Below are 20,258 nucleotides of genomic sequence, written 5' to 3' on the forward strand. Positions count from 1 at the left end.
AGATTTTATACTAAAAATGAGTTTAATCACACACACACACATTCTAACGTCACAATATTTCATACAGTATATAATTCCATTAATACAAATTTCAGGAATTATGGAAGTTTCTGTGTGTGTTTTTGCACTATTGGTTGCTCTGATGCTGTATTTGTCATATTTAAATGCCCATATCGCCTTCATCATGAATTGGGGAGGACCATTTCCCCCTTCCATTTCTTTGAACTTTGCAATGACAATTGAGTACAGTACTTTCTGAGCATGTATTAGCTCAAAAGTACATTGATGTATGAATTGTGGGTTATGTACTCTACCTGGGTCGTTGTCCTCCTCCTCCTCACCATTATAATACTGGACTTCTGATGTATTTATCACCAAATGCCTTTTGTCAACATTTCACTTATATTTGTTTGGGAGCGTTGTGTTATGCATAGTTTGGGGGAGCTCCTTGACCCAGAATTATCCTAGAAGTTCCAGGTGACTACTATGGTGAGGAGCACTTTCCATCAGGTTCAGTTGGTCCACCAACTACGTTCATACCCAGATGAGCAGAGCCTAGCAACAGAGACCCATGCTCTGGTAACACACTGTATGTAGGACTGCCCTTGAAAATGGTCTGGTTACTTCAGTTGGTTCAAAATAGAGCAGGCTTTTGATAGGCCCAGTTGAAGTCCAGGCCCAATTTAAGGTGTTAACCATGATGTATAAAGCCCTAAATGATTTAGGGCTGCATATATGAAAGAGCGTCTCCTTCCATATACACCTGCCTGAGCCTTAAGATCCTATTCTTAGGACCTTCTTTGGGAGCCCTCTTTGAAGGAGATCAGAAGAGGGGCTACCTGGAGAAGGGCCTTTTCCATGGTAGCTTTCTGGCTTTTGAAACTGATCTCCAGAGAGGTGTACCAAATAGGCCAAAATCCTTTCATTTGCCTGATATTTTAAGGTTCAATGTTGATTTAATGATTGGCTTCTATCATACATTTATATTCTATGCATTTTTGCTGCTTATTGTGATGCCATCTTGAGACCTTCAGTATAGACAGGGTATAAATGTTTTAAATAAATAAAATGTGCCACTTCTTGCTTTGCTGGTCTACTTTTAAGGTTAGGATCCAGTGTGTCTATTCTGAATCTAGTTTCAGACTGACATGCGTCTACTAGTAATACTTGACAATGGCATTATGCACTGAAGAAGGAAGCATGTACTGCGGTCCCGGGGTGAGGTCCGCTACTCAGCTGCTGCTGCTTTGCCCTCCTGGGACTCACTTGGGCTCTGGGACTCTGTTAAAATGCTCTCACTCCTGATGTTCTCTTACGTATATACACACAGTGCAAATAACGCTAATGAATAAAAATAAGATTAAGGAATCCGGAGCTGAGCACTTATACTGCACTGCTGTTCACAGCTTTAAGATGAGCAGATGAAGCCAGTGTACAAGTACACTGATTTTTTTTTAAAGCAAAGAGATGGTGTGTTGGTTCCAATAAATCATCGATTTTTCTGATTAGCTTGAACCATTGAGCAATGTGTAGCATAGTCCTCCCAGATACTCTCCTTTCCTTCCTTCTCCAAGGAACTGGAGCGGAGGTGCACGGTGCCGAAGTAACCTCGGAGAAATAGGCTGTGCATGGCAAGATGAAGAATGAGCATGCACAAAATGCAGTCAGGACTGAGCATTGCTGCAGCCTGCAGTGTCTGCCTGGGCTACTGACCTGGAAAGTGAAGTGTAGGAAGAATGGGATGGGAAACAATGGAGTACGAGCCAGTTAGTACAGAAATGAGGAGTGGAGACACAATGTCAGGTCTTACCTGCCCAAAATGACCCTCTGCCTCTGCATTGCTTTACAGTGTGCAGAAATGATGGTTTCCACACTGACCCACCACTTTCTGGCATTCTGCCTTGGGTTTCGGGTAGTTATTCCTGCAGAGTGGACAGCTCTATAGATGCAGCTGAGAGCCATCATACAATGAACTGAGCACCAGGATCACTTTCTGATTGTTGGCGATAGAGCAGCCTGAGCTTTGGATCCTTGCCTTTCATAGCTGATCATGGGAACTGCACAACACACTAGGTCAGAATGTCTGGTTCCTGGGGAAATTTGTCATAGCCAAAAAGTGGAAGGTAGCTATACCGGACCCTATCTTTAGAGCCACTGTGGTGTAGTGGTTAAGGGCATGGGACTGGGACTCTGGCAATCTGACATGGGCATGGGACTCAGCCATGGAGCCAACTTGGTGATTTTGGGTCAGTCACAGACTCTCAACAACCTACCTCATAGGGTTGTTGTTGTAGGGATAAGATTGAAAGCAGCAGGAGGAGAAAGATGTAAACTGCTTTGAGTTTTAAAAAAAGAAAGAGAAATATGGATATAAACCTAATACATAACTATAAATCAACACAGATGCAATTAAGCAGAGTGGAAAAAGCATGGATTTGTTCATGAGTGGGTTGAATATACTCTGGCTTTATCTCCAGAGTTGTAATTTATCCATAGGTTAGAGACTTCTATACTAAAATTAATTGAAACTTTTGGTATGTTATGGGGTTATATATCAATTGGTCAAAAACTAAATTAATGCCTGTAGGAAATATCAAGTCAAGCAATGTTGCTCCTGAATGACAGTTCTATCAGAGTCCAGAAGCTATAAGCTACCTTGGTACACTGGTGCCCAGAAACACTTTTCCAGGGATCAAAGTAAATTTAGGTTTATTGTTGGTGGAAATATCTCTTGATTTGTAAAGAAGTATTTGGGTAAGGTTAGCATACTTAAGGTTATTATTCTGCCATGGGTATTTTATGCATTGCATAATATTATTTTAAATATAAGTAAAAATATATTTTATGCAGCATTTAGCCAGGTTATAGGGAGTAAGAGAAGTTCTTCCCATTTTTTACTTAAGAGGATGCAACTGTCCATCACAGAGAAATTTTATTTTGCAGATCTTAGATTACACCATAAGGCTTATCTGTTAACTTGTACAAGTGACCAGGAGATGCATTTCCTGTTAATATTCCTTCATGGGTTATTTGGGACTCAGCTTATTTGACACCTCTTTCTGTCTGAATGCTGTTTTAATTGAATTAAACAGAAAGGAATGGTTCTAGCTGCAATTTAGGCAACTAGAGAGATGGGTTGTATAATAGCTCAACAGCTGCACTTTGATCCATATCCTTATTCTAAATTAAATTTATGGGGAAATTCTGATTTGAAAATAGAGGGGTGGACTTTTCTGCCAGAATTAGGTTTATGGTGGAGTTCATGCTTTAGGTCAGTGATTAGGACTGAATAAAGAATGCTTATCATGTTCGGCATTGCAGTTTAGCCATAACTTATTAGCTAGTGCTGGCTGGCAATATATTCAATTACAGCACCACCTGCTGTCTATATATGGGCTATCAGCAATGCATGCTTCAGCACCTCCTATCTTGTTAGAAGAATTAATTGACTCTTTGTAGAAAACTAAGCCTAAAATAACCATCCTTAGATGTCTTTTGGATTGGAACGAAGTGGATGTTCAGAACGTTGAACAGGGAAGGAATAGGGACTAGAATGTTAGGCAGGTTAATCAATGAAAATATGTCTGAGCTTCAACCTGTAATATTCCTGTAGATTTAAAATGAAGGCTGATGAAAAAAGATCAAGTATATAGGACACCACAGAGCAGAGTTGAAAAAAGGAAGGTGACACCGTAATGCAGGAAAGACCTTGATTCCCAGCACTGTTGCTTAATATATTGGTGGGGACTGTCATGTCAATTTTTCATGGTACCGAGCTTGCCATAATTTGTTGGGTCTTGTGAACCAAGGCGGCAGGGTTTGTTTGAGGGTAAGGCAAACCTCTAATAACCCATGACTTATCTTAGGGTTACTAGAGGATCATCTAACCTTCAAGGAAACCTGGCAACAAGAGCATCCATGGTTGCTTGGTACAACACAACATCCCCCAAATGTACATTAAGTAATGATGGATTCTCATGACATGTGAACAAGCTCAAAAGCTTTCTCGGGGAATGTGATGTGGGCATGCCTCGGGTTGTCTTCTTCCTGGTTGGAAGTTATTGCTTGATAAAAGTAATTGATAAGATTCAAGTTAATGATGAATGTTCATGAATTTTAAAATTATATTCATGCAATGCAGGAATTAACAGCAAAAGGGGACTTTGAGAGCCAATGCAATTGTCAAAAAACTTATACTTCCAGCCTGGAAGTTAAAGACCCACTACCTACTATTTAGAGGTTTGTATACCTTCTTTTGCCACAGAACAGAATATAGCCTACAGCAGTGATGGCAAAACTTTTAGAGACCAAGTGCCCAAACTGCAACCCAAAACCCACTTATTTATCACAAAGTGCCAACACTACCATGAAATCTGAAAACAGAGGTTTTAGTCCAGAAAAATAAACTCACAGCCAGTCCAAGCATATAGATATAGATATAGATATAGATGATATAGATATATAGATATAGATATATATCTTAGCGCACTGACCAGTGATGCTAAGCTTGGAGGAGTCACGGCTAATGAGTCAAGGCATGTGACATCATCACCTGGCGCCACTACTCCTTTCCGAGTATGAGTGGATGGCCCCTATGTGAACTGTTATCTGATGCTCAGCTGCAGGGGCGATGCTGAGGTGACTTGGCTGGAATGCCAACACAGAGGGCTCTACATTTTGCCCATTTTGAACACATTCCTACCATCAAAATCATTCCAGGACACCTAGTTTGTCTAAACCTAACCCTACCCTGGTGCACACTTATAACCCTAATAGAGGGGTAAAGTTCCATTAAAAAGTAGCAATTTTGAAAAAGCCCTCCTTGAATTGATTTTCTTACAGCACTCATAATTTCTGTCCATTCTGAACACATTCCAGCCGTCAAAGTCATGCCAGGACACCACGTTTTTCTAACCCTAACCCTACCCCGGTGCACACTTATAACCCTATTTCAAATCTCCATTGAAAATGCTGCGATTTTGAAAAAGCCTTACTTTTGTAATTTTTCTGCACAGCTCATCATTTCTGCCCATTCTAAAGAAATTCCAACCATAAAAATAATGCCAAGACACCAGGTTTTCCTAATCATAACCCTATCCCGGTGCACACTTATATCCCTAATGTAGGGGAAAGTTCCTTTGAAAATTGTGCAATTATGAAAAAGCCTTCCTTGAGTAGGTTTTTCTACCCTTCTCATCATTTCTGCAAATTTTGAGCACATTCCAACCATCAAAAGCTTACCAGTACACCAAGTTTCTCAAACTATAACCATACCCTGGTGCATACCCCTAACCCTAATATTGGGCAAAAATTCAATACAAAATAATGTGATTTAGAAAATGCTTTCCTTGAGTGGCTTTGTCTACACAGCTCATCATTTCTGCCCATTCTAAACACATTCCAACCATCAAAATCATGCCAGGACACCACGGTTTCCTAACCCTAACCCTATGCTGGTGCCCATTTATAACCCTAATATAGGGGTAAAGTTCCCTTGAAAATAGTGTGATTTTGGAAAAACCTTCCTTTAATAATTTTTCTGCACAGCTCATCATTTCTCCCCATTCTAAACAAATACCAAACATCAAAATCATGCCAGGAAATCATGTTTTTCTAACACATTGGAAAAGCCTTCCTTAAGAGGTTTTTCTGCCCTTCTCATAATTTCTGCACATTTGGAGCAGATTCCAATCATCAAAATAATGCCAAAACACCTCATTTTTCTAACCTGGTGAACACTGATAACCCTAATATAGGAGGTAATGTTCTGCTGAAAAGTGGGCGATTTTGAAAAAGCCCTCCTTGAATTGATTTTACACACCGCTCATCATTTCTGCCCATTCTGAGCACATTACAATCATCAAAATCATTCCAGAACACCACCTTTTTCTCACCCCAACCCTATCCTGGTGTGCACTTATAACCCTATTTCAAAGTTCTATTGAAAAAGCTGCAATTTTGGAAAAGCTTTCCTTTAGTAATTTTCCTGCACAGCTCATCATTTCTGTTCATTCTGAACACAGTCCAAAAATTAAAATCATACCAAGATGCAACATTTTTCTAACCCGAACCCTGCCCTGGTGCACACCCCTAGGCTTAATATACGGTTAAAGTTCTGCTGTAAAGTGGGCGATTTTGAAAAAGCCCACATTGAATTCATTTTCTACAACGCTCATCATTTCTGCCCATTCTGAACACATTCCAACCATCAAAATCATGCCAGGACGCAACCTTTTTCTAACACTAACTCTGCCCTGGGGCACACTTACAACCCTAATGTAGGCGTAAAGTTCCATTGAAAATAGTGTGATTTTGGAAAAGCCTTCCTTGAGTAGATTTTTCTGCACAGCTCATCATTTCTGCCCATTCTGAACAAACTCCAACCATGAAAATCATGGCAGGACACCAAGTTTTTCTAACCCCAACCCTATCCTGCTGCACACTTATAATCCTAATATAGGGGGAAAGTTCCATTGAAAATAATGTGATGTTGGAAAAGTCTTCCTTGAGTAGCTTTTGCTGCCCTTTTCATCATTTCTGAACATTTTGAGCATATTCCAACCAGCAAAATAATGCCAAAACACCATGTTTTTCTAACCCGATCCCTACCCTGGTGCACACCTCGAGGCCTAATATAGGGGTAAAGTTCCGCTGAAAAGTGGGGGATTTTGAAAAAGCCCTCCTTGAGTTGATTTTTCTACACTGCTCATCATTTCTGCCAATTCTGAACAAATTACAAGCGTCAAAATCATGACAGGACACCACATTTTTCTAACCCTAATGTAGGGGTAAAGATCCATTGAAAATAATGCAATTTTGGAAAAGCCTTATTTGAGTAGCTTTTTCTGTACAGCTCATCATTTCTGCCCTATCTAACCCTACCAAGGTGCATACCCCTAACCCTAATATAGGGCTAATATTCAATACAAAATAATGTGACTTTCTAACCCGAACCCTGCCAAGGTGCACACTTACAAATCTATTATAGGGATAACGTTTAGTACAAAATTATGCGACTTTGGAAAAGCTTTCCTGAGTAGCTTTTTCTACACTTATCATCATTTCTGTACATTTTGAGCACACTGCAACCATCAAAAACTTGCCAGCACACCTCGTTTTATTAACCCTAACTCTACCCTGGTGCAGACTTATAACCCTAATACACGGGTAAAGTTACAGTGAAAATAGTGTAATTTTGGATAAGACCTTACTTAGTAGCTTTTTCTAACCGTCTCATTATTTCTGCAAATTTTGACCACATTCTAACCATCAAAATCGTGCCATGACAACTCGTTCTTCTAACCCTAACCCTACCCTGGTGCATAACCCTAACCCTAATATAGGGGAAATTTTCCACACTAAATAACGCGATTTTGGAAAAACCTTCTTTGAGTAGTTTTTTTCTGCACAGCTCATCAGTTCTCCCATTCTAAACACATTCCAACCTTCAAAATTATGCCAGGACATCACTACGTTTTTCTAACCCTCACCATACCAAGGTGCACATTAATAATCATAATACAGGGGTAAATTTTCGTTGAAAATATGGTGATTTTGGAAAAAAGTATTTAGTAGCTTTTTCTGCACAGCTCATCATTTCTGCAAATTTTGAGCACATTCCAACCATGAAAATATTGCCAGGACACCACTTTTTTCTAACCCCAACCCTACCCTCGTGCATACCCCTAACTCTAATAAAGGGCAAAAGTTCAACACTAAATGAAGCGATTTTGGAAAAGCCATTCTTGAGTAGCTTTTTCTGCCCATCTCATTATTTCTGCAAATTTTGAGCACATTCCAACCATCAAAATTGTGCCAGGACACCTCGTTAACCTAACCCTCTCCCTACACAGGTGCATATCCCTAACCCTAATATAGGGCAAATTTTTCTAACTAAATAAAGTGATTTTGGAAAAGCGTTCCTTGAGTAGCTTTTTCTGCCCGTCTCATTATTTCTGCAAATCTTGAACACATTCCAACCATCAAAATCATGCTGGGTCATCACGATTTTCTAACCCTAACCTTACACCTGCGCACACAACTAACCCTAACAGAGGGGTAAAGGTCCATTGAAAATAACGTGATTTCTAAAAAGCCTTTCTTGAGTAAATTCTTTGCATCCCTCATCATTTCTTCACATATTGAACACATTCCAACTTTCAGAATAATGCCAGTTATTATGGCATTATTATGCCAGTTAAAACACCACTTTTTCTGAACCATAACCGTACCCTGGTTGACACTTTTTACCCTAATATAGGGGTAAAGTTCCATTGAAAATAATGCAATTTTGGAAAAGCCCTGCTGGAGTAGTTTTTTCTGTCCTTCTCATCATTTCTGCAAATTTTGAGCACATTCCAACTATCAAGATCCTTCCAGGACACATCGTTTTTCTGACCCTAACCCTAACCCTAATATAGGGGTAAAATTCCATTGTAAATAATGCAATTTTGGAAAAGCCTCCCTTGAGTAGCTTTTTCTGCACAGCTCATCATTTCTGCACATTTTGAACACATTCCAACCATCAAAATCATTCCAGGACACTGCATTTTTCTAACCATAACCCTACTCTGGTGCACACTTATAACTCTAATAGAGGGGTAAAGTTACTTTTACAATAATGTGATTTTGAAAAAGCCTTCCTGGAGTAGCTTCTTCTGCAGCGCTCAGTATTTCTCCCGATTCTGAACACATTCTATTGATCAAAATTATGCCAGGACATCAAGTTTTTCTAACCCTCACCCTACCCTGTTGCACACTTTTAACCCTAATATAGGGGTAAAGTTTCATTGATAATAGTGCGATTTTGGAAAAGCCTTCCTTGAATAGATTTTCTGCCTGTCTCATCATTTCTGCAAATTTTGAGCACACTCCAACCATCAAAATCCTGCCAGAACACCTAGTTTTTTTAACCCTAACCCTACCAAGATGCACACTTACAACCCTAACATAGGCGTAAAGATCCAATGAAAATAATGTGAGTTTGGAAAAACCTTCCTTGAATAGGTTTTTGTACAATTCTTATCATTTCTGAAAATTTTGAGCACATTCCAAACATCAAAATCCTGCCAGGACACTTCATTTTATTGACCCGAACACTGCTCTGGTGTACACCCCTAACCCTAATATAGGAGTAAAGTTCCCCTGAAAAGTGGGAGATTTTGAGAAAGCCTTTCTTGAGTGGCTTCTTCTGCAGCGTTCCCCATTTCTGACCATTTTGAACATATTCCAACCATCAAAATCCTGCCAGGACACATCGTTTTTCTGACCCTAACCCTACCCTAACCCTAATATAGGGGTAAAATTCCATTGAAAATAATGCAATTTTGGAAAAGTCTTCCTTGAGTAGCTTTTTATGCACAGCTCATCATTTCTGCACATTTTGAACACATTCCAACCATCAAAATCATACTAGGACACCTCGTTTTTCTAACCATAACCCTACCCTGGCGCACACTTATAACTCTAATAGCGGGGTAGAGTTCCTTTGAAAATAATGTGCTTTTGAAAAAGCCTTCCTGGAGTAGATTTTCTGCCCATCTCATCATTTCTGCAAATTTTGAGCACATTCCAATTATCAAAAGCTTGACAGGACACCTCAATTTTCTAACCCTAACCCTAACCCTTAAATAGGGGTATAGTTCCATTGAAAATAATGCGAGTTTGGAAAAACCTTCCTTGAGTAGGTTTTTCTACACTTCTCATCATTTCTGCCCAGTTTGAACAGATTCCAACCATCAAAATCATGCCAGGACACCTCGTTTTTCTCACCCCAACCCAGTGATGGTGAATCTTTTAAAGACCGAGTGCCCAAACTGCAACCCAAAACTCAGTTTTATCGCAAAGTGCCAACACTACAATAAAACCTCAAAACAGCCAGTCCAAGCAAATATATATCCTTGGCAGGTCACTGACTAGCCATGCCCAAGCTCGGACGAGTCATTGGTAATGTGTTGCAGCTTGTGATGTCATCATTTGGCACCACTACTCTTCCCGCACTTGAGCATTGCTGGGACAACTTGGCTCGCCTGCTGACAGAAAGGGCTATGTGTGCCTGCTGCAGTATACGTTCCATAGGTTCATTACCACTGACCTACAATCATCCATTTCACCTGGGCATTTACACAGATGGATTGTTCATATTAATGTAAAATACTAATATAAATATTGAAATAAAATGTCATTTTTAAAGAAGAAAATAAGAATAGGAACTGGGAACCTGTAATCCTGCAAATGTTTGCTGGATTACAATTCTCATTATGTCTGACCATGATATTTAGAGCTGACGGATATTGAAATCCAACAACATGCAGAAGCGTATGCATGCCCCATCCTGGCTTTACAACGTGTGTGCCAGTTATAAAAGAAGGAAATTCATAGTAAGGAATGGAAGATTAGTAATTGAAAGGACTAGAAAGTTGCAAGCAATATACAGAGCCAGTTTTATTTATTATCTAGGTGTTTTGTACACTTTTAGACCACCTCATACTAGAGTTCTCTGAGTAATAAATAGGTAAATGAGACAATATGTGTACTGTCTTATGAATTTAATGAGACTATTGCTTATTTAAATAGCACAAGATAGTGGGTGTATGATAGGTCAGGATCATGCTATATGAGGAGGGGGTCTTACATCTTTTCTCTCATGCTGAAATTTCAAAGAAAAGAGTTAATAAGGTGATTTTGATTCCTTCCAGATACATCACCTATTTAAACAACAAAAGCAGAATCATTAAAAGTATACTTGCATTTTTAAAATCGTCTAGTTTGGCCCAAATTATACCCATGTTTTATGCAATTAAGGCTGCTAATCTATTCCTGTTCCTCTTGGCATAAGTGCCAATGGATTGGATTGCACTGCAAATCCGTCTGAGCAGTTTCCTACAACAATATTGGTAGGACAGGCTTTGTTCTTTTGAAAGTTATATTTTTCCTACTTGTGTTTGCAGCCCTGTGTCTGAAACCTACATTTCTCCATCCACAAGCAGCATAAGCTCTGATACTTCTGGCATTTCCCAGCTCTAATCTCTCAAATATCTGTCCTGTACAACAACTGTATGAAAGTGTGGACACTCTTACCATGAAAGGATTTCCCTGAAGGAAACAAAAGCCACTTTTCTGTGCCTTCCTGTCTGCAGGATCCACATTCTCATTCTTCTCATTAGGTCTGACCTGTCATGCAGGCCCTTGCAATATCAGAGTGTAAGGTGACAGGTTTCAGTGACTGACAAAGTCCCTTTACTCACTACAGAACAGCCAGTCTGCCACTTTTGTATGATGAAAAAGGGATCGTATTTCCCTGCACAACTGAGCTTCTGGTAATAGCATATCTTGCCTTCCAACTCTCTGCTTTGCCGTACCACTCACCATTTGTTAGAAAATGTGAAATAAGGCTAATTTTTCTGCCACAACATATTAAGATTTTGAAAATGTATGCTGTGGAAATGACTAGAGTTCTGTGTGAGAGAAACTCGCTAGGTTATTATCGTTTATGATGGCAACTGACAGCAGTCTACCAAGGGCAGGGCTTAAGAAATGTGAAAGAGTTGCTGAGAGAACAGAATATGGCAATGAGGAAAAGGCAAAACTCAAGCACAATTAAGTACCATTCATTTAAATGGATGAGAATTACACATGAGCTTAATTATGCTATTAACATCAGTAGGATTTATAAGTATTTAACTTTGGATCGTGCCATTATTATTGCTACTACTACTACCATTATTTCATCACAGCCATTATCATTATTAATAGTACTAGTAGTAACAATTGTAAGTAGTAGTTACTGTGACATTTGCATCCTATCCTTCCTCTAGAATACTTAGCGTTCAATGCAAGGGTTGCATAAAGGTCTCGCTGATCCAAAGTAGAGGTTACTGAAACTGATTTGCTTGCACCCATATTCAGAAGATGTGAGAAAACACAGTGGGCAAGTGAAACACTTGGACACCATGTGGAATTGACTCTCAAATACATTTTTGAACACCAGCATTGCAGGGACATGCTAGCTCTGCTATGTCAAACATGGAGCTGTGCTTGGCTCCTTTTTCTGCCAACCGAAGATATTTCAAGTGGCTACCCAGTCTGCCTAGGCAAACATAGAGACACCTAAGGCTATTTATGTACCCTGATATTGTTTTACAAGAATCAGAACTTGAAAGAAACCTGAAATTAGTCTGAAATTTATTGCTATTAACAATGGAGTAGCTAACTTGCAAAACAAATTTTAAAATAAAAATTAAAAACTATGTATTTGACTACTGTGTCCACTCCAGAATAGTAATGCTAAATTGGAAGTTCAAGAAAAGACCCAGAAAAACGTGATCTAATCTGATATACAGATGTGGTATAGGATGTTTTAGCAATCCTAATTAAATAGCACTAAAGCAAGACTGAATATTACCATATGGTATTGAGGTTCAGAGTGGGTATTTTATAATCTGGTACATATAAACATTATAGCCTACAGCTTTTATGAAATAAAATGCAGTCTCTTGCATACCTATGTAACTTCCTTGAGCACAGACTCTTGAAAAATTATATGAACAAGGAACCCAACCAACCGGCATCAAATACAGTATAGCCAAACGCGCGAAAGCTTAGAGACCCATTAATTGCCTGTGTATTGATTATTTTGGTACTTGCCAAGTCCTCCAATCAATGTAACCTCCACTTACGATCCAAGCTTTATATCTTATTGTCGTCCTTGAATATGACTGCTCTGAAAAATGTGAACCATTTCATAACGACATTGAAGCATCTTGGGAAATGCATGAGAGGTGGGAATGTGATATAGAGGAATTCCAAAAAGCATGTTCTGTTGGAGGTATGAGCTCCATCAATGTGAGTTAAAAAAATCTCTCTTTGAAACACTCTTATATGAAAGTTTGGCATCCATGGAATTGATCTTGGATACAAATAACTTCAATATGAAAGAAAAATGTTTTTCTTTCTTAAAATTATTTGTTGTTTTAATGGCCTTGGGTGAGGAATTTTTCGTACTTTCAACAGAAGCTTTGTGCACTGTTACTGTGAGTCTAGATAATGCATTAATCTGAACAGGTAATTGCAACCTGCCTTCTTAAAAGTCATATGCAAAGTATTTAACACCTGGTGCTAATAATATAAAAATGCATATACACATGTGCTAAAATTGGATTACGTATTCAAAGCCCTTCTAGATCAGACCAAAGGCCTGTCTAGGTCAGCATGCAGGTTCCAACAATGGGCAGACCACAAGCAGGGCTCGAGGCAATAGTGTCTGTTGTTGTTCACCTACAGTTGGCGATTCAAAGTTACTACCCCTGACTCCTGCAGATTTTGATAGCCTTGTGCTCCAAGAATCTGTGTAGCTGCTTAAAAGTCTCTAGATTGGTGGCAGTCAGAATATCTTATGAAAAAGCCTTACTGTCATGCTCTCGAACGTACATGTGTAAGAAAAAACTGGAATGTAAGTGATCTACAAATCAAGTCAGAGCTTTCCCTGGAAGCAAAAATGACAATACTGAAGCTATTGTACCTCAGACACATCATGAGAAGGCAAGACTCACTGGAGAAGTTGAAAGCAGAAGTAGTAGACTAACTCTCAGATGGATTGATTCCGTAAGGGAAGACACAGCCTTCATTTTACATAAAGCTGAGCATATCTGTCAAGGACATGGCATTTGGGAGGGGAGTCGCTCAAATAGGACCGCAATATCTGACAGAATACTTCTCCCAGACTTCATGTATCTGGACACTATGATCCGGGAGGCTTGGATGGTGGCAACAAGGAAAAGGGTGGCCTCCCAGTTCTGGAACAAGCTTCCTACTGAGGCCCACCTGGCTCCAACTCTTGGGCAGACAGCTTCCGCCAGACAGCTTCCGCCAGACAGCTTCCACTCTTGGGCAGTATAGAACATACAGAAATAAATAATAGGACCACCATAAGTCAGAGGCAACCTGATTTCATATAACAGCAACCAGATGCTACTGCCTGACCTTGTGTCCTGATGCACAGGCAAATAAATGTTAAACATGGAAAGAATCACTACTCCACTGGTGTATGATCATATCATCATTTGTCAAAACTATCAGCTCATGGTGCAAGGGATCAGGGTCAACCACCATTACCAGGAGCAGCAGCGTCTCAATGTGTAAGCCTAAAAATGGATATCAAGGCTGCTTTGGTATGGAAGGAGATGAAGTGGACTTGTGGGCAAGTCCCTGTGCAGCCAGAGCATGACAGAGTCATCAATGCCACAAAATTTGGCAGCATATAACTACAGGGGAAGGTACCAGACACACAGTGCAGAAGTTCTACCTCCCCTTGCATTGCAGACATTCCTCATTTATCTACAATGGTGCATATTTGCTGTGATTTCTTTGGCAAAAGGGTGTCAATCTCCTATACTTAATTAGGAGCACTAGAACTTAGTTTTGTGCAGTGCTTCACATCCCTGGCAATATGTAGCCTGATCCTAAAACTAGCAGATCCTACAGATCAATACAAGGAATACCTCAGGCAGTGATATGTAAATCCTAATCTAGAAAGCAAGTCAATGATTACATTGGAAACAACGTGATGTATTAGCAAAAGGTGGATGCTTGACATCCGTTTAGGGCTCATCTCAGAAGACCAACCATGGAACAAGATTTTTTGTATATTAACCGTGTAAAGAACAAAACAATCCTATGTGAAGAAGAGCTCCCTAATCTTTGAAAAAAGGACAACAAAAGTACCTATGTACATTAAAGAGCAAGATGATCTACTTAAATCATTAAGTGTCTGCTGTATATCTAAATATTCAAATTCTACTGCTATGTCCATAACATTTTTAATCATTCACTGTAATATATGCACCAGAGGGAGCTATGCTGTGAGTCTATATGGGAATTTTAGCAACTCTAAAATGCACTATATTGTAATTGTTATAAATAACAACAATGTTGTTGTTGTTCAAAAGGAGAATGGGTAGTCGAAGATGCTGGCCTTGGTGTAAAATCGGGGAAATGGTGCAGTTTCTGAGCTGAAGTAGGTTTTTTTCTTAAATGAAATATGTGATATGGTGTTTTCACCAACTGTCTAAATAAAGGTTTAGTGAGTCACTGAGGGAAACAGAAAATCTTTATTTTAAGAGCTGCAGAGCTGAAGCTTAAGAGTTTCTGTGAAAAAGCTTCCCTTAGGTTTGTAATTTAAACATTACCCATCTGCTATTTCCTCCCAGGTCTGCATTTACAGTAAATTTGAGATTTTCTTTTTAAAATGTACTGATTGGCCCACAATGTCTATGGAGATAGATAGAAACCTACTTTACTGATCTATTAATGATACTTTCCCTCCAGTCTAAATTGAAATAGAGGTTTTTTTCCTTAATGTTTGAATTCCTGAAATAGGGTCACCACAGGTGGTCCTACAACAGAAGGCAAAATAAAAGCTGGAGTTATAGTCTTCCAGAAGTGCAAACCACTTTCCACACAGAAGGAAACTTGAGTATGACCAAATCTGATTTTCATCCTGTTATCAATATGAGCAAGACTGCCATGACAGTTAACATTCATTGGTTCATGCTATTTACACACACATAGAAACAGACATTTCATGCATCAAATATATTGTTCTGATTGTATTCCTGGATTCTAAAAGATTTCCATCTCTAGGCATGATGGCAATATATTGCTTGCAGCATTAGAGGCAGTGTATGTCTTTCAGTATGCCAGTTGTAAAGAAGATAATAAGGACACTGCTTTAGCGCTCAAGTTCTGTTTATTGGCTTCGTACACACCACTGAACTGAATGTTGGATTTGATCTGCTCCAGTAGGACTGTTTTTAAAAACGAGCAGGAGGTCTCACCCACCTGGTTCTAACAGCTTGGTTTTTTCCTTGTTGCCTGTGACATCCAGCAGTGGGATTGGGCAGTATTACAGGAGCAACCATATATCTTTGCGAGCCATGGTTTGTTCCTTGGTTACAATCTGCATTTTCCTCCCCTAAGAACCCATCATGCCATATTTAGATGCCAGGTTTGCTTGTTCTGCTCATCTGTGACGGCTCTGGTTAGCCATGACTCACGAACCGGGTCACTGGCTCTCAAGCTGCTGTTGCGAAACAGGAAATGTTACACAGACTTCCACATAATCAGGACAGAAGCCAATTATGTTTTTTAAAAGTATCTGCGAGACAGAGATTCAAACATGAAAACAGTTCTTCCAGCTCCTAACTCGTATTTCTGTCTCCAGCTTCCATTATTAATGAACTCATTCACTTTCATAAAAACAACTACACAAGAGCTTCTCACCATATCTATAAAACTATTTAATGCACTTTTCGAAACAAGGCATCTTACAGCCATAGTAATTGCAGTTTTACTAGACCTTTAAATGAGAAGCAGCTACTTATTAAGTTTTGATATGGTGAGCTGATTAGACAAGTTAAACATAAAGGCACAATTTATGTGTGCTGTATAACTGCATGCACATGTAATGGAGTCCTAACATTGATGTTTGGTGCTCAGTGCATTTGGAAATCTTGTGAGGTACACAGTTTTATGCCACTTACAGGTTACATACCTAGTAAAATGGGAAATGCTGGATTTTACAGGAAAAGAATATTCATAAATCTCCTGCAGTGAATTACAGTATAATTCTGAATCACCTTTATTTTGCTCCTGCTATGAATTCTGTTTGACTGCCAAGTGCAGAAATAAACATGCATAGACCAAAATAGGAACTAAATTGCCTTTGGTAAGCCCTTGGGGCCCATTTACAGTTGGACTCTCTAAACAGTTTTGGAAATAGTACCAGAAGTATGAACTCCCAATATAGTGTCATAGTTTTCCAAATAAGCTGCATCAAAGTACTGTGTGCAAACTTAATTTAATTGTACCAGTGACATCACAAGGAAACTTGGCGGTTCATTCAAGAATATATAGATTTTACCTTGTATATCTTTTCATCTCAGCATCTGTTTCAAGTGATTGGACACACTCATTCTGTGACTCATGGGGGTATAGTGAAGTTATGCTATACCTCATAAAATAATTTTAACTAGCTCAATCCAGTGAATAAAAGAACCTGCACAAAAACTAATGGTGATTAGCAAGCTCCGATAGCAAGCATACTTTCAATAGCAAAAACTGCCAAAAACTTTCTCAGAGCAATTGAGGAAAAGGCCATTCAATTTTATGACATGGGAATTTTATAAGCTGTATTTGAACACTGGATGGATGAATGTGGGCAATTCCAGCTGGACAACAGGGCTCGGTTATTTCCACAATAGTACAACTCAGTCCCACTACAATGGCATTGTGTGAATATACATACTACTTTACAAATACTAACCCAACTATAACATGCTCTCAAGGCAGCCTGGATACATTGATAACTTTAAATTTGGTTACTAGATCAATTTGATTACCTATTTAGTACTAATATTTCTTAAGCATGAATCAATGGAATCAAGAGTTGGACAAATATGTATTAGCACCAGTGGTTATATATAACACATATGTATTAAAATATTTGTGAATCGAAGAAGTGTGTGCTTAATGGCTATGTGTCATCCTTATTTTAAACGTATAAGCAAACGTAGTAAAATATTAGGACAAATGTTTTGATAAAACAGAAAGTGAATATTTATCTTCTGGATCGTCTCTCTCTCTCTCACATCATCTCATCTCCATCTAGATATATTTATTGTTAAAAATATGGTTGATTATGCATTCATGTTTCCACGTCTGTTGTCCTCGCCCAGGTTTTATTCTCTATGAGTTGAAGTCCAGGTGAAGCAGACATGCTGAGAATATCAATACAAAACAGCTTTATCCATCTAAACACTCTCCCTAGGTGCTCAGGCATGCTGGGCATGGGATTTGAGAAATGAAAAGGGGTTGCAGCATGAAGTCAGACAGTTCTAAATGTGATTAAAGTATCTCAAATGGCACAGGTGCAATGGGATTCAGAAGGATTTGCTCAGATATTGCTACAGTTGTTTTTTTTCCCTCCTTGGATAAATGCCCAAACACTCATGCAGCACTTTGCCATTTCATCTTGGAGGCAATGGCCAGCTGCTAGGAATGTTCTCTGGATATCTTTGAGATGCTCCTTGCCCTCCTGTGACCACACTAACAATATCCAAAGCTTCCAACTTTTCTCATGGATAGTTTTGGCTCTCTAAATGTTGCAATTTAACAATTTGCTGAGTTAAGGCAGCTATTTTGCATCCATTCAGTGCTCCTCAAAGTTTAATTGTCCTTTTATTTAGGATACTACCCGACTGGCAGATGCATTTGGCATGGTTTGCAATAATTGGATACCTAACAGAATAAAATAACAACCAAAAGAAATATGGCAATGAAAGTATAAAAGTGCCAAACCATTAAAAATGTTGAAAGAGCTAACAGGAAATTTAAACATCTAAGCAACAGATTAAAGAGTAAATGGCTGCAGGAAAAGGAAGGTCCTCAGTCTGGTCTCTATCTGGTCTGATATCTAGCAGATCTCTTTGGGAAAAGCATTTCACAGTTCCTCCATGCACACCAAGGACTTGACTTTTGCATACTTGTAAGATCTAATTAGTGTTCCTTTTTCATCTTTTACCATTGGCTTAAGTATGGTTGTTGTTATTTCTGCACTAAATTTCATGAATCTGTGGTAGCAGTTGAGAGACTTATTACTTCACTTGGGCTGTTTATTTCATTGGGAAATGAAAATTTTAGATATGGCCATGATATAAATATTGTAGATATATCTCATGTCCTATCTTCGCTTCTATCTAAATGTTTCATGTGGGTGGAAGTAAATGTCAGGCAGAGGGTTTCTTTGCAACTTGCAACATGCATCTTCTTTTGACCTCTCCTTCAGCTGCAAAATGGCTGCCCAGAGGCAGGTACTGGTGCCTTCTGAGCCCAGCCACACAAACTGTCAGGATCTGGGTAGCTCCAGAGCTCCACTTGGTGGCCAGAACCAGAATGGCTACTGCAATATTGGCAGGATCCATCCTTGACCCTACTGGAGCTCTCAGTCTCCTGAATACAGCCAGCTTGGAGACTTGGAGGAAAAGCTACATAAGAGCAAGCTCCTCCCTCCCCAGGCTGCCTCATTAACACAGGCAGTAAATTATTTGCTGTAGTAAATTCTGGTGCCTGCATCTTGTTTTACCCTTGCCTGATTCAGTTTCTGGTTTCCTGCCTTGCTACCTTTCCTTGCTTGTCACACCTTCTGCTGCTCCTGAATCCTACCTGATTATGCTGCTTTAGGAATCTGCTTGTCTTCCCTGTTCTTGACCTTTAGTTTGCTTATGACTATGTCCTTGTCTCATTCTGACATGCACCCTCAGTTCCTGACTTTGATCTGTTCTTCATCACATTTCTGCTTCTGACTGGTTGCTCCAGTCTGCAGACAGTGTTGGATTCTGCCCCGCCGTGGGTCCTGGTGCATCACTCTTGACTCCTGATGCCCATGCTCTGGACTGTGACACAGACAAGTGATGCTAAATTACTTAGGATGATTAAAACAAAGAGAGGTTGTAAAAAGCTCTACAAGGCTCTTTCCAAACAGAGTAAATGTGGATTGAATAGCAAATGCAATTGAATGTAAGCAAGTGCAATGTGATGCATATTAGGGCAAAAAATCCCAAATTCATATACATTGTGAAAGAATTTGAACTAGCTGTGAAAAAAGATTGGGACAGTGCTTGATAGATCAGTGAAAATGTGGACACAGTATGCGGTTGATGTGAAAAGGGCAAACTCTGTGCTGGGCATAATTAGAAAAGCAAATGAAAATAAAAATACCAATAAAACTACCCTTATCCAAATCAATGGTGCAAGTGTGACTGCACTTGGGACTCTATGAATAGCCTTGGTTATTGCACCAGAAAGAAGCCCACAATAAAGTTGGAAAAAGTGCAGAAAAGGACAACGAAGATGTTCAAGTGGCTGCAGCAACTTCCATACATCTTGGACATGACAGAGTTGTACAAAATCACACAGGGTGCAGATAAAGTAGATAGGGACACTGTTTTTGTAATGATACTAGAATCTTGGATCATACCAGAAAGCTGAATGGTGGAATTTTTAGACAGGTAAAAGGAAGCATTTCTTCATATAGAACATAGTTAAACTATGGCCTTTGTTAGCATAAGCAGTCATGATGGCCACTGAATTGGATAGCCTTAAAAGGGGCTATTTTGTCTAAAATCGTGCAAAATAATGGACAATAGACAAATGTATATACTAGCTCTAGTATAAGAGACTGTATGCTTAAATAAGTTGGGCAG

This window comes from Varanus komodoensis, unplaced genomic scaffold (genome assembly GCF_004798865.1).
Source record: "Varanus komodoensis strain SLA01 unplaced genomic scaffold, ASM479886v1 scaffold17, whole genome shotgun sequence".
Lineage (NCBI taxonomy): Eukaryota > Metazoa > Chordata > Lepidosauria > Squamata > Varanidae > Varanus > Varanus komodoensis.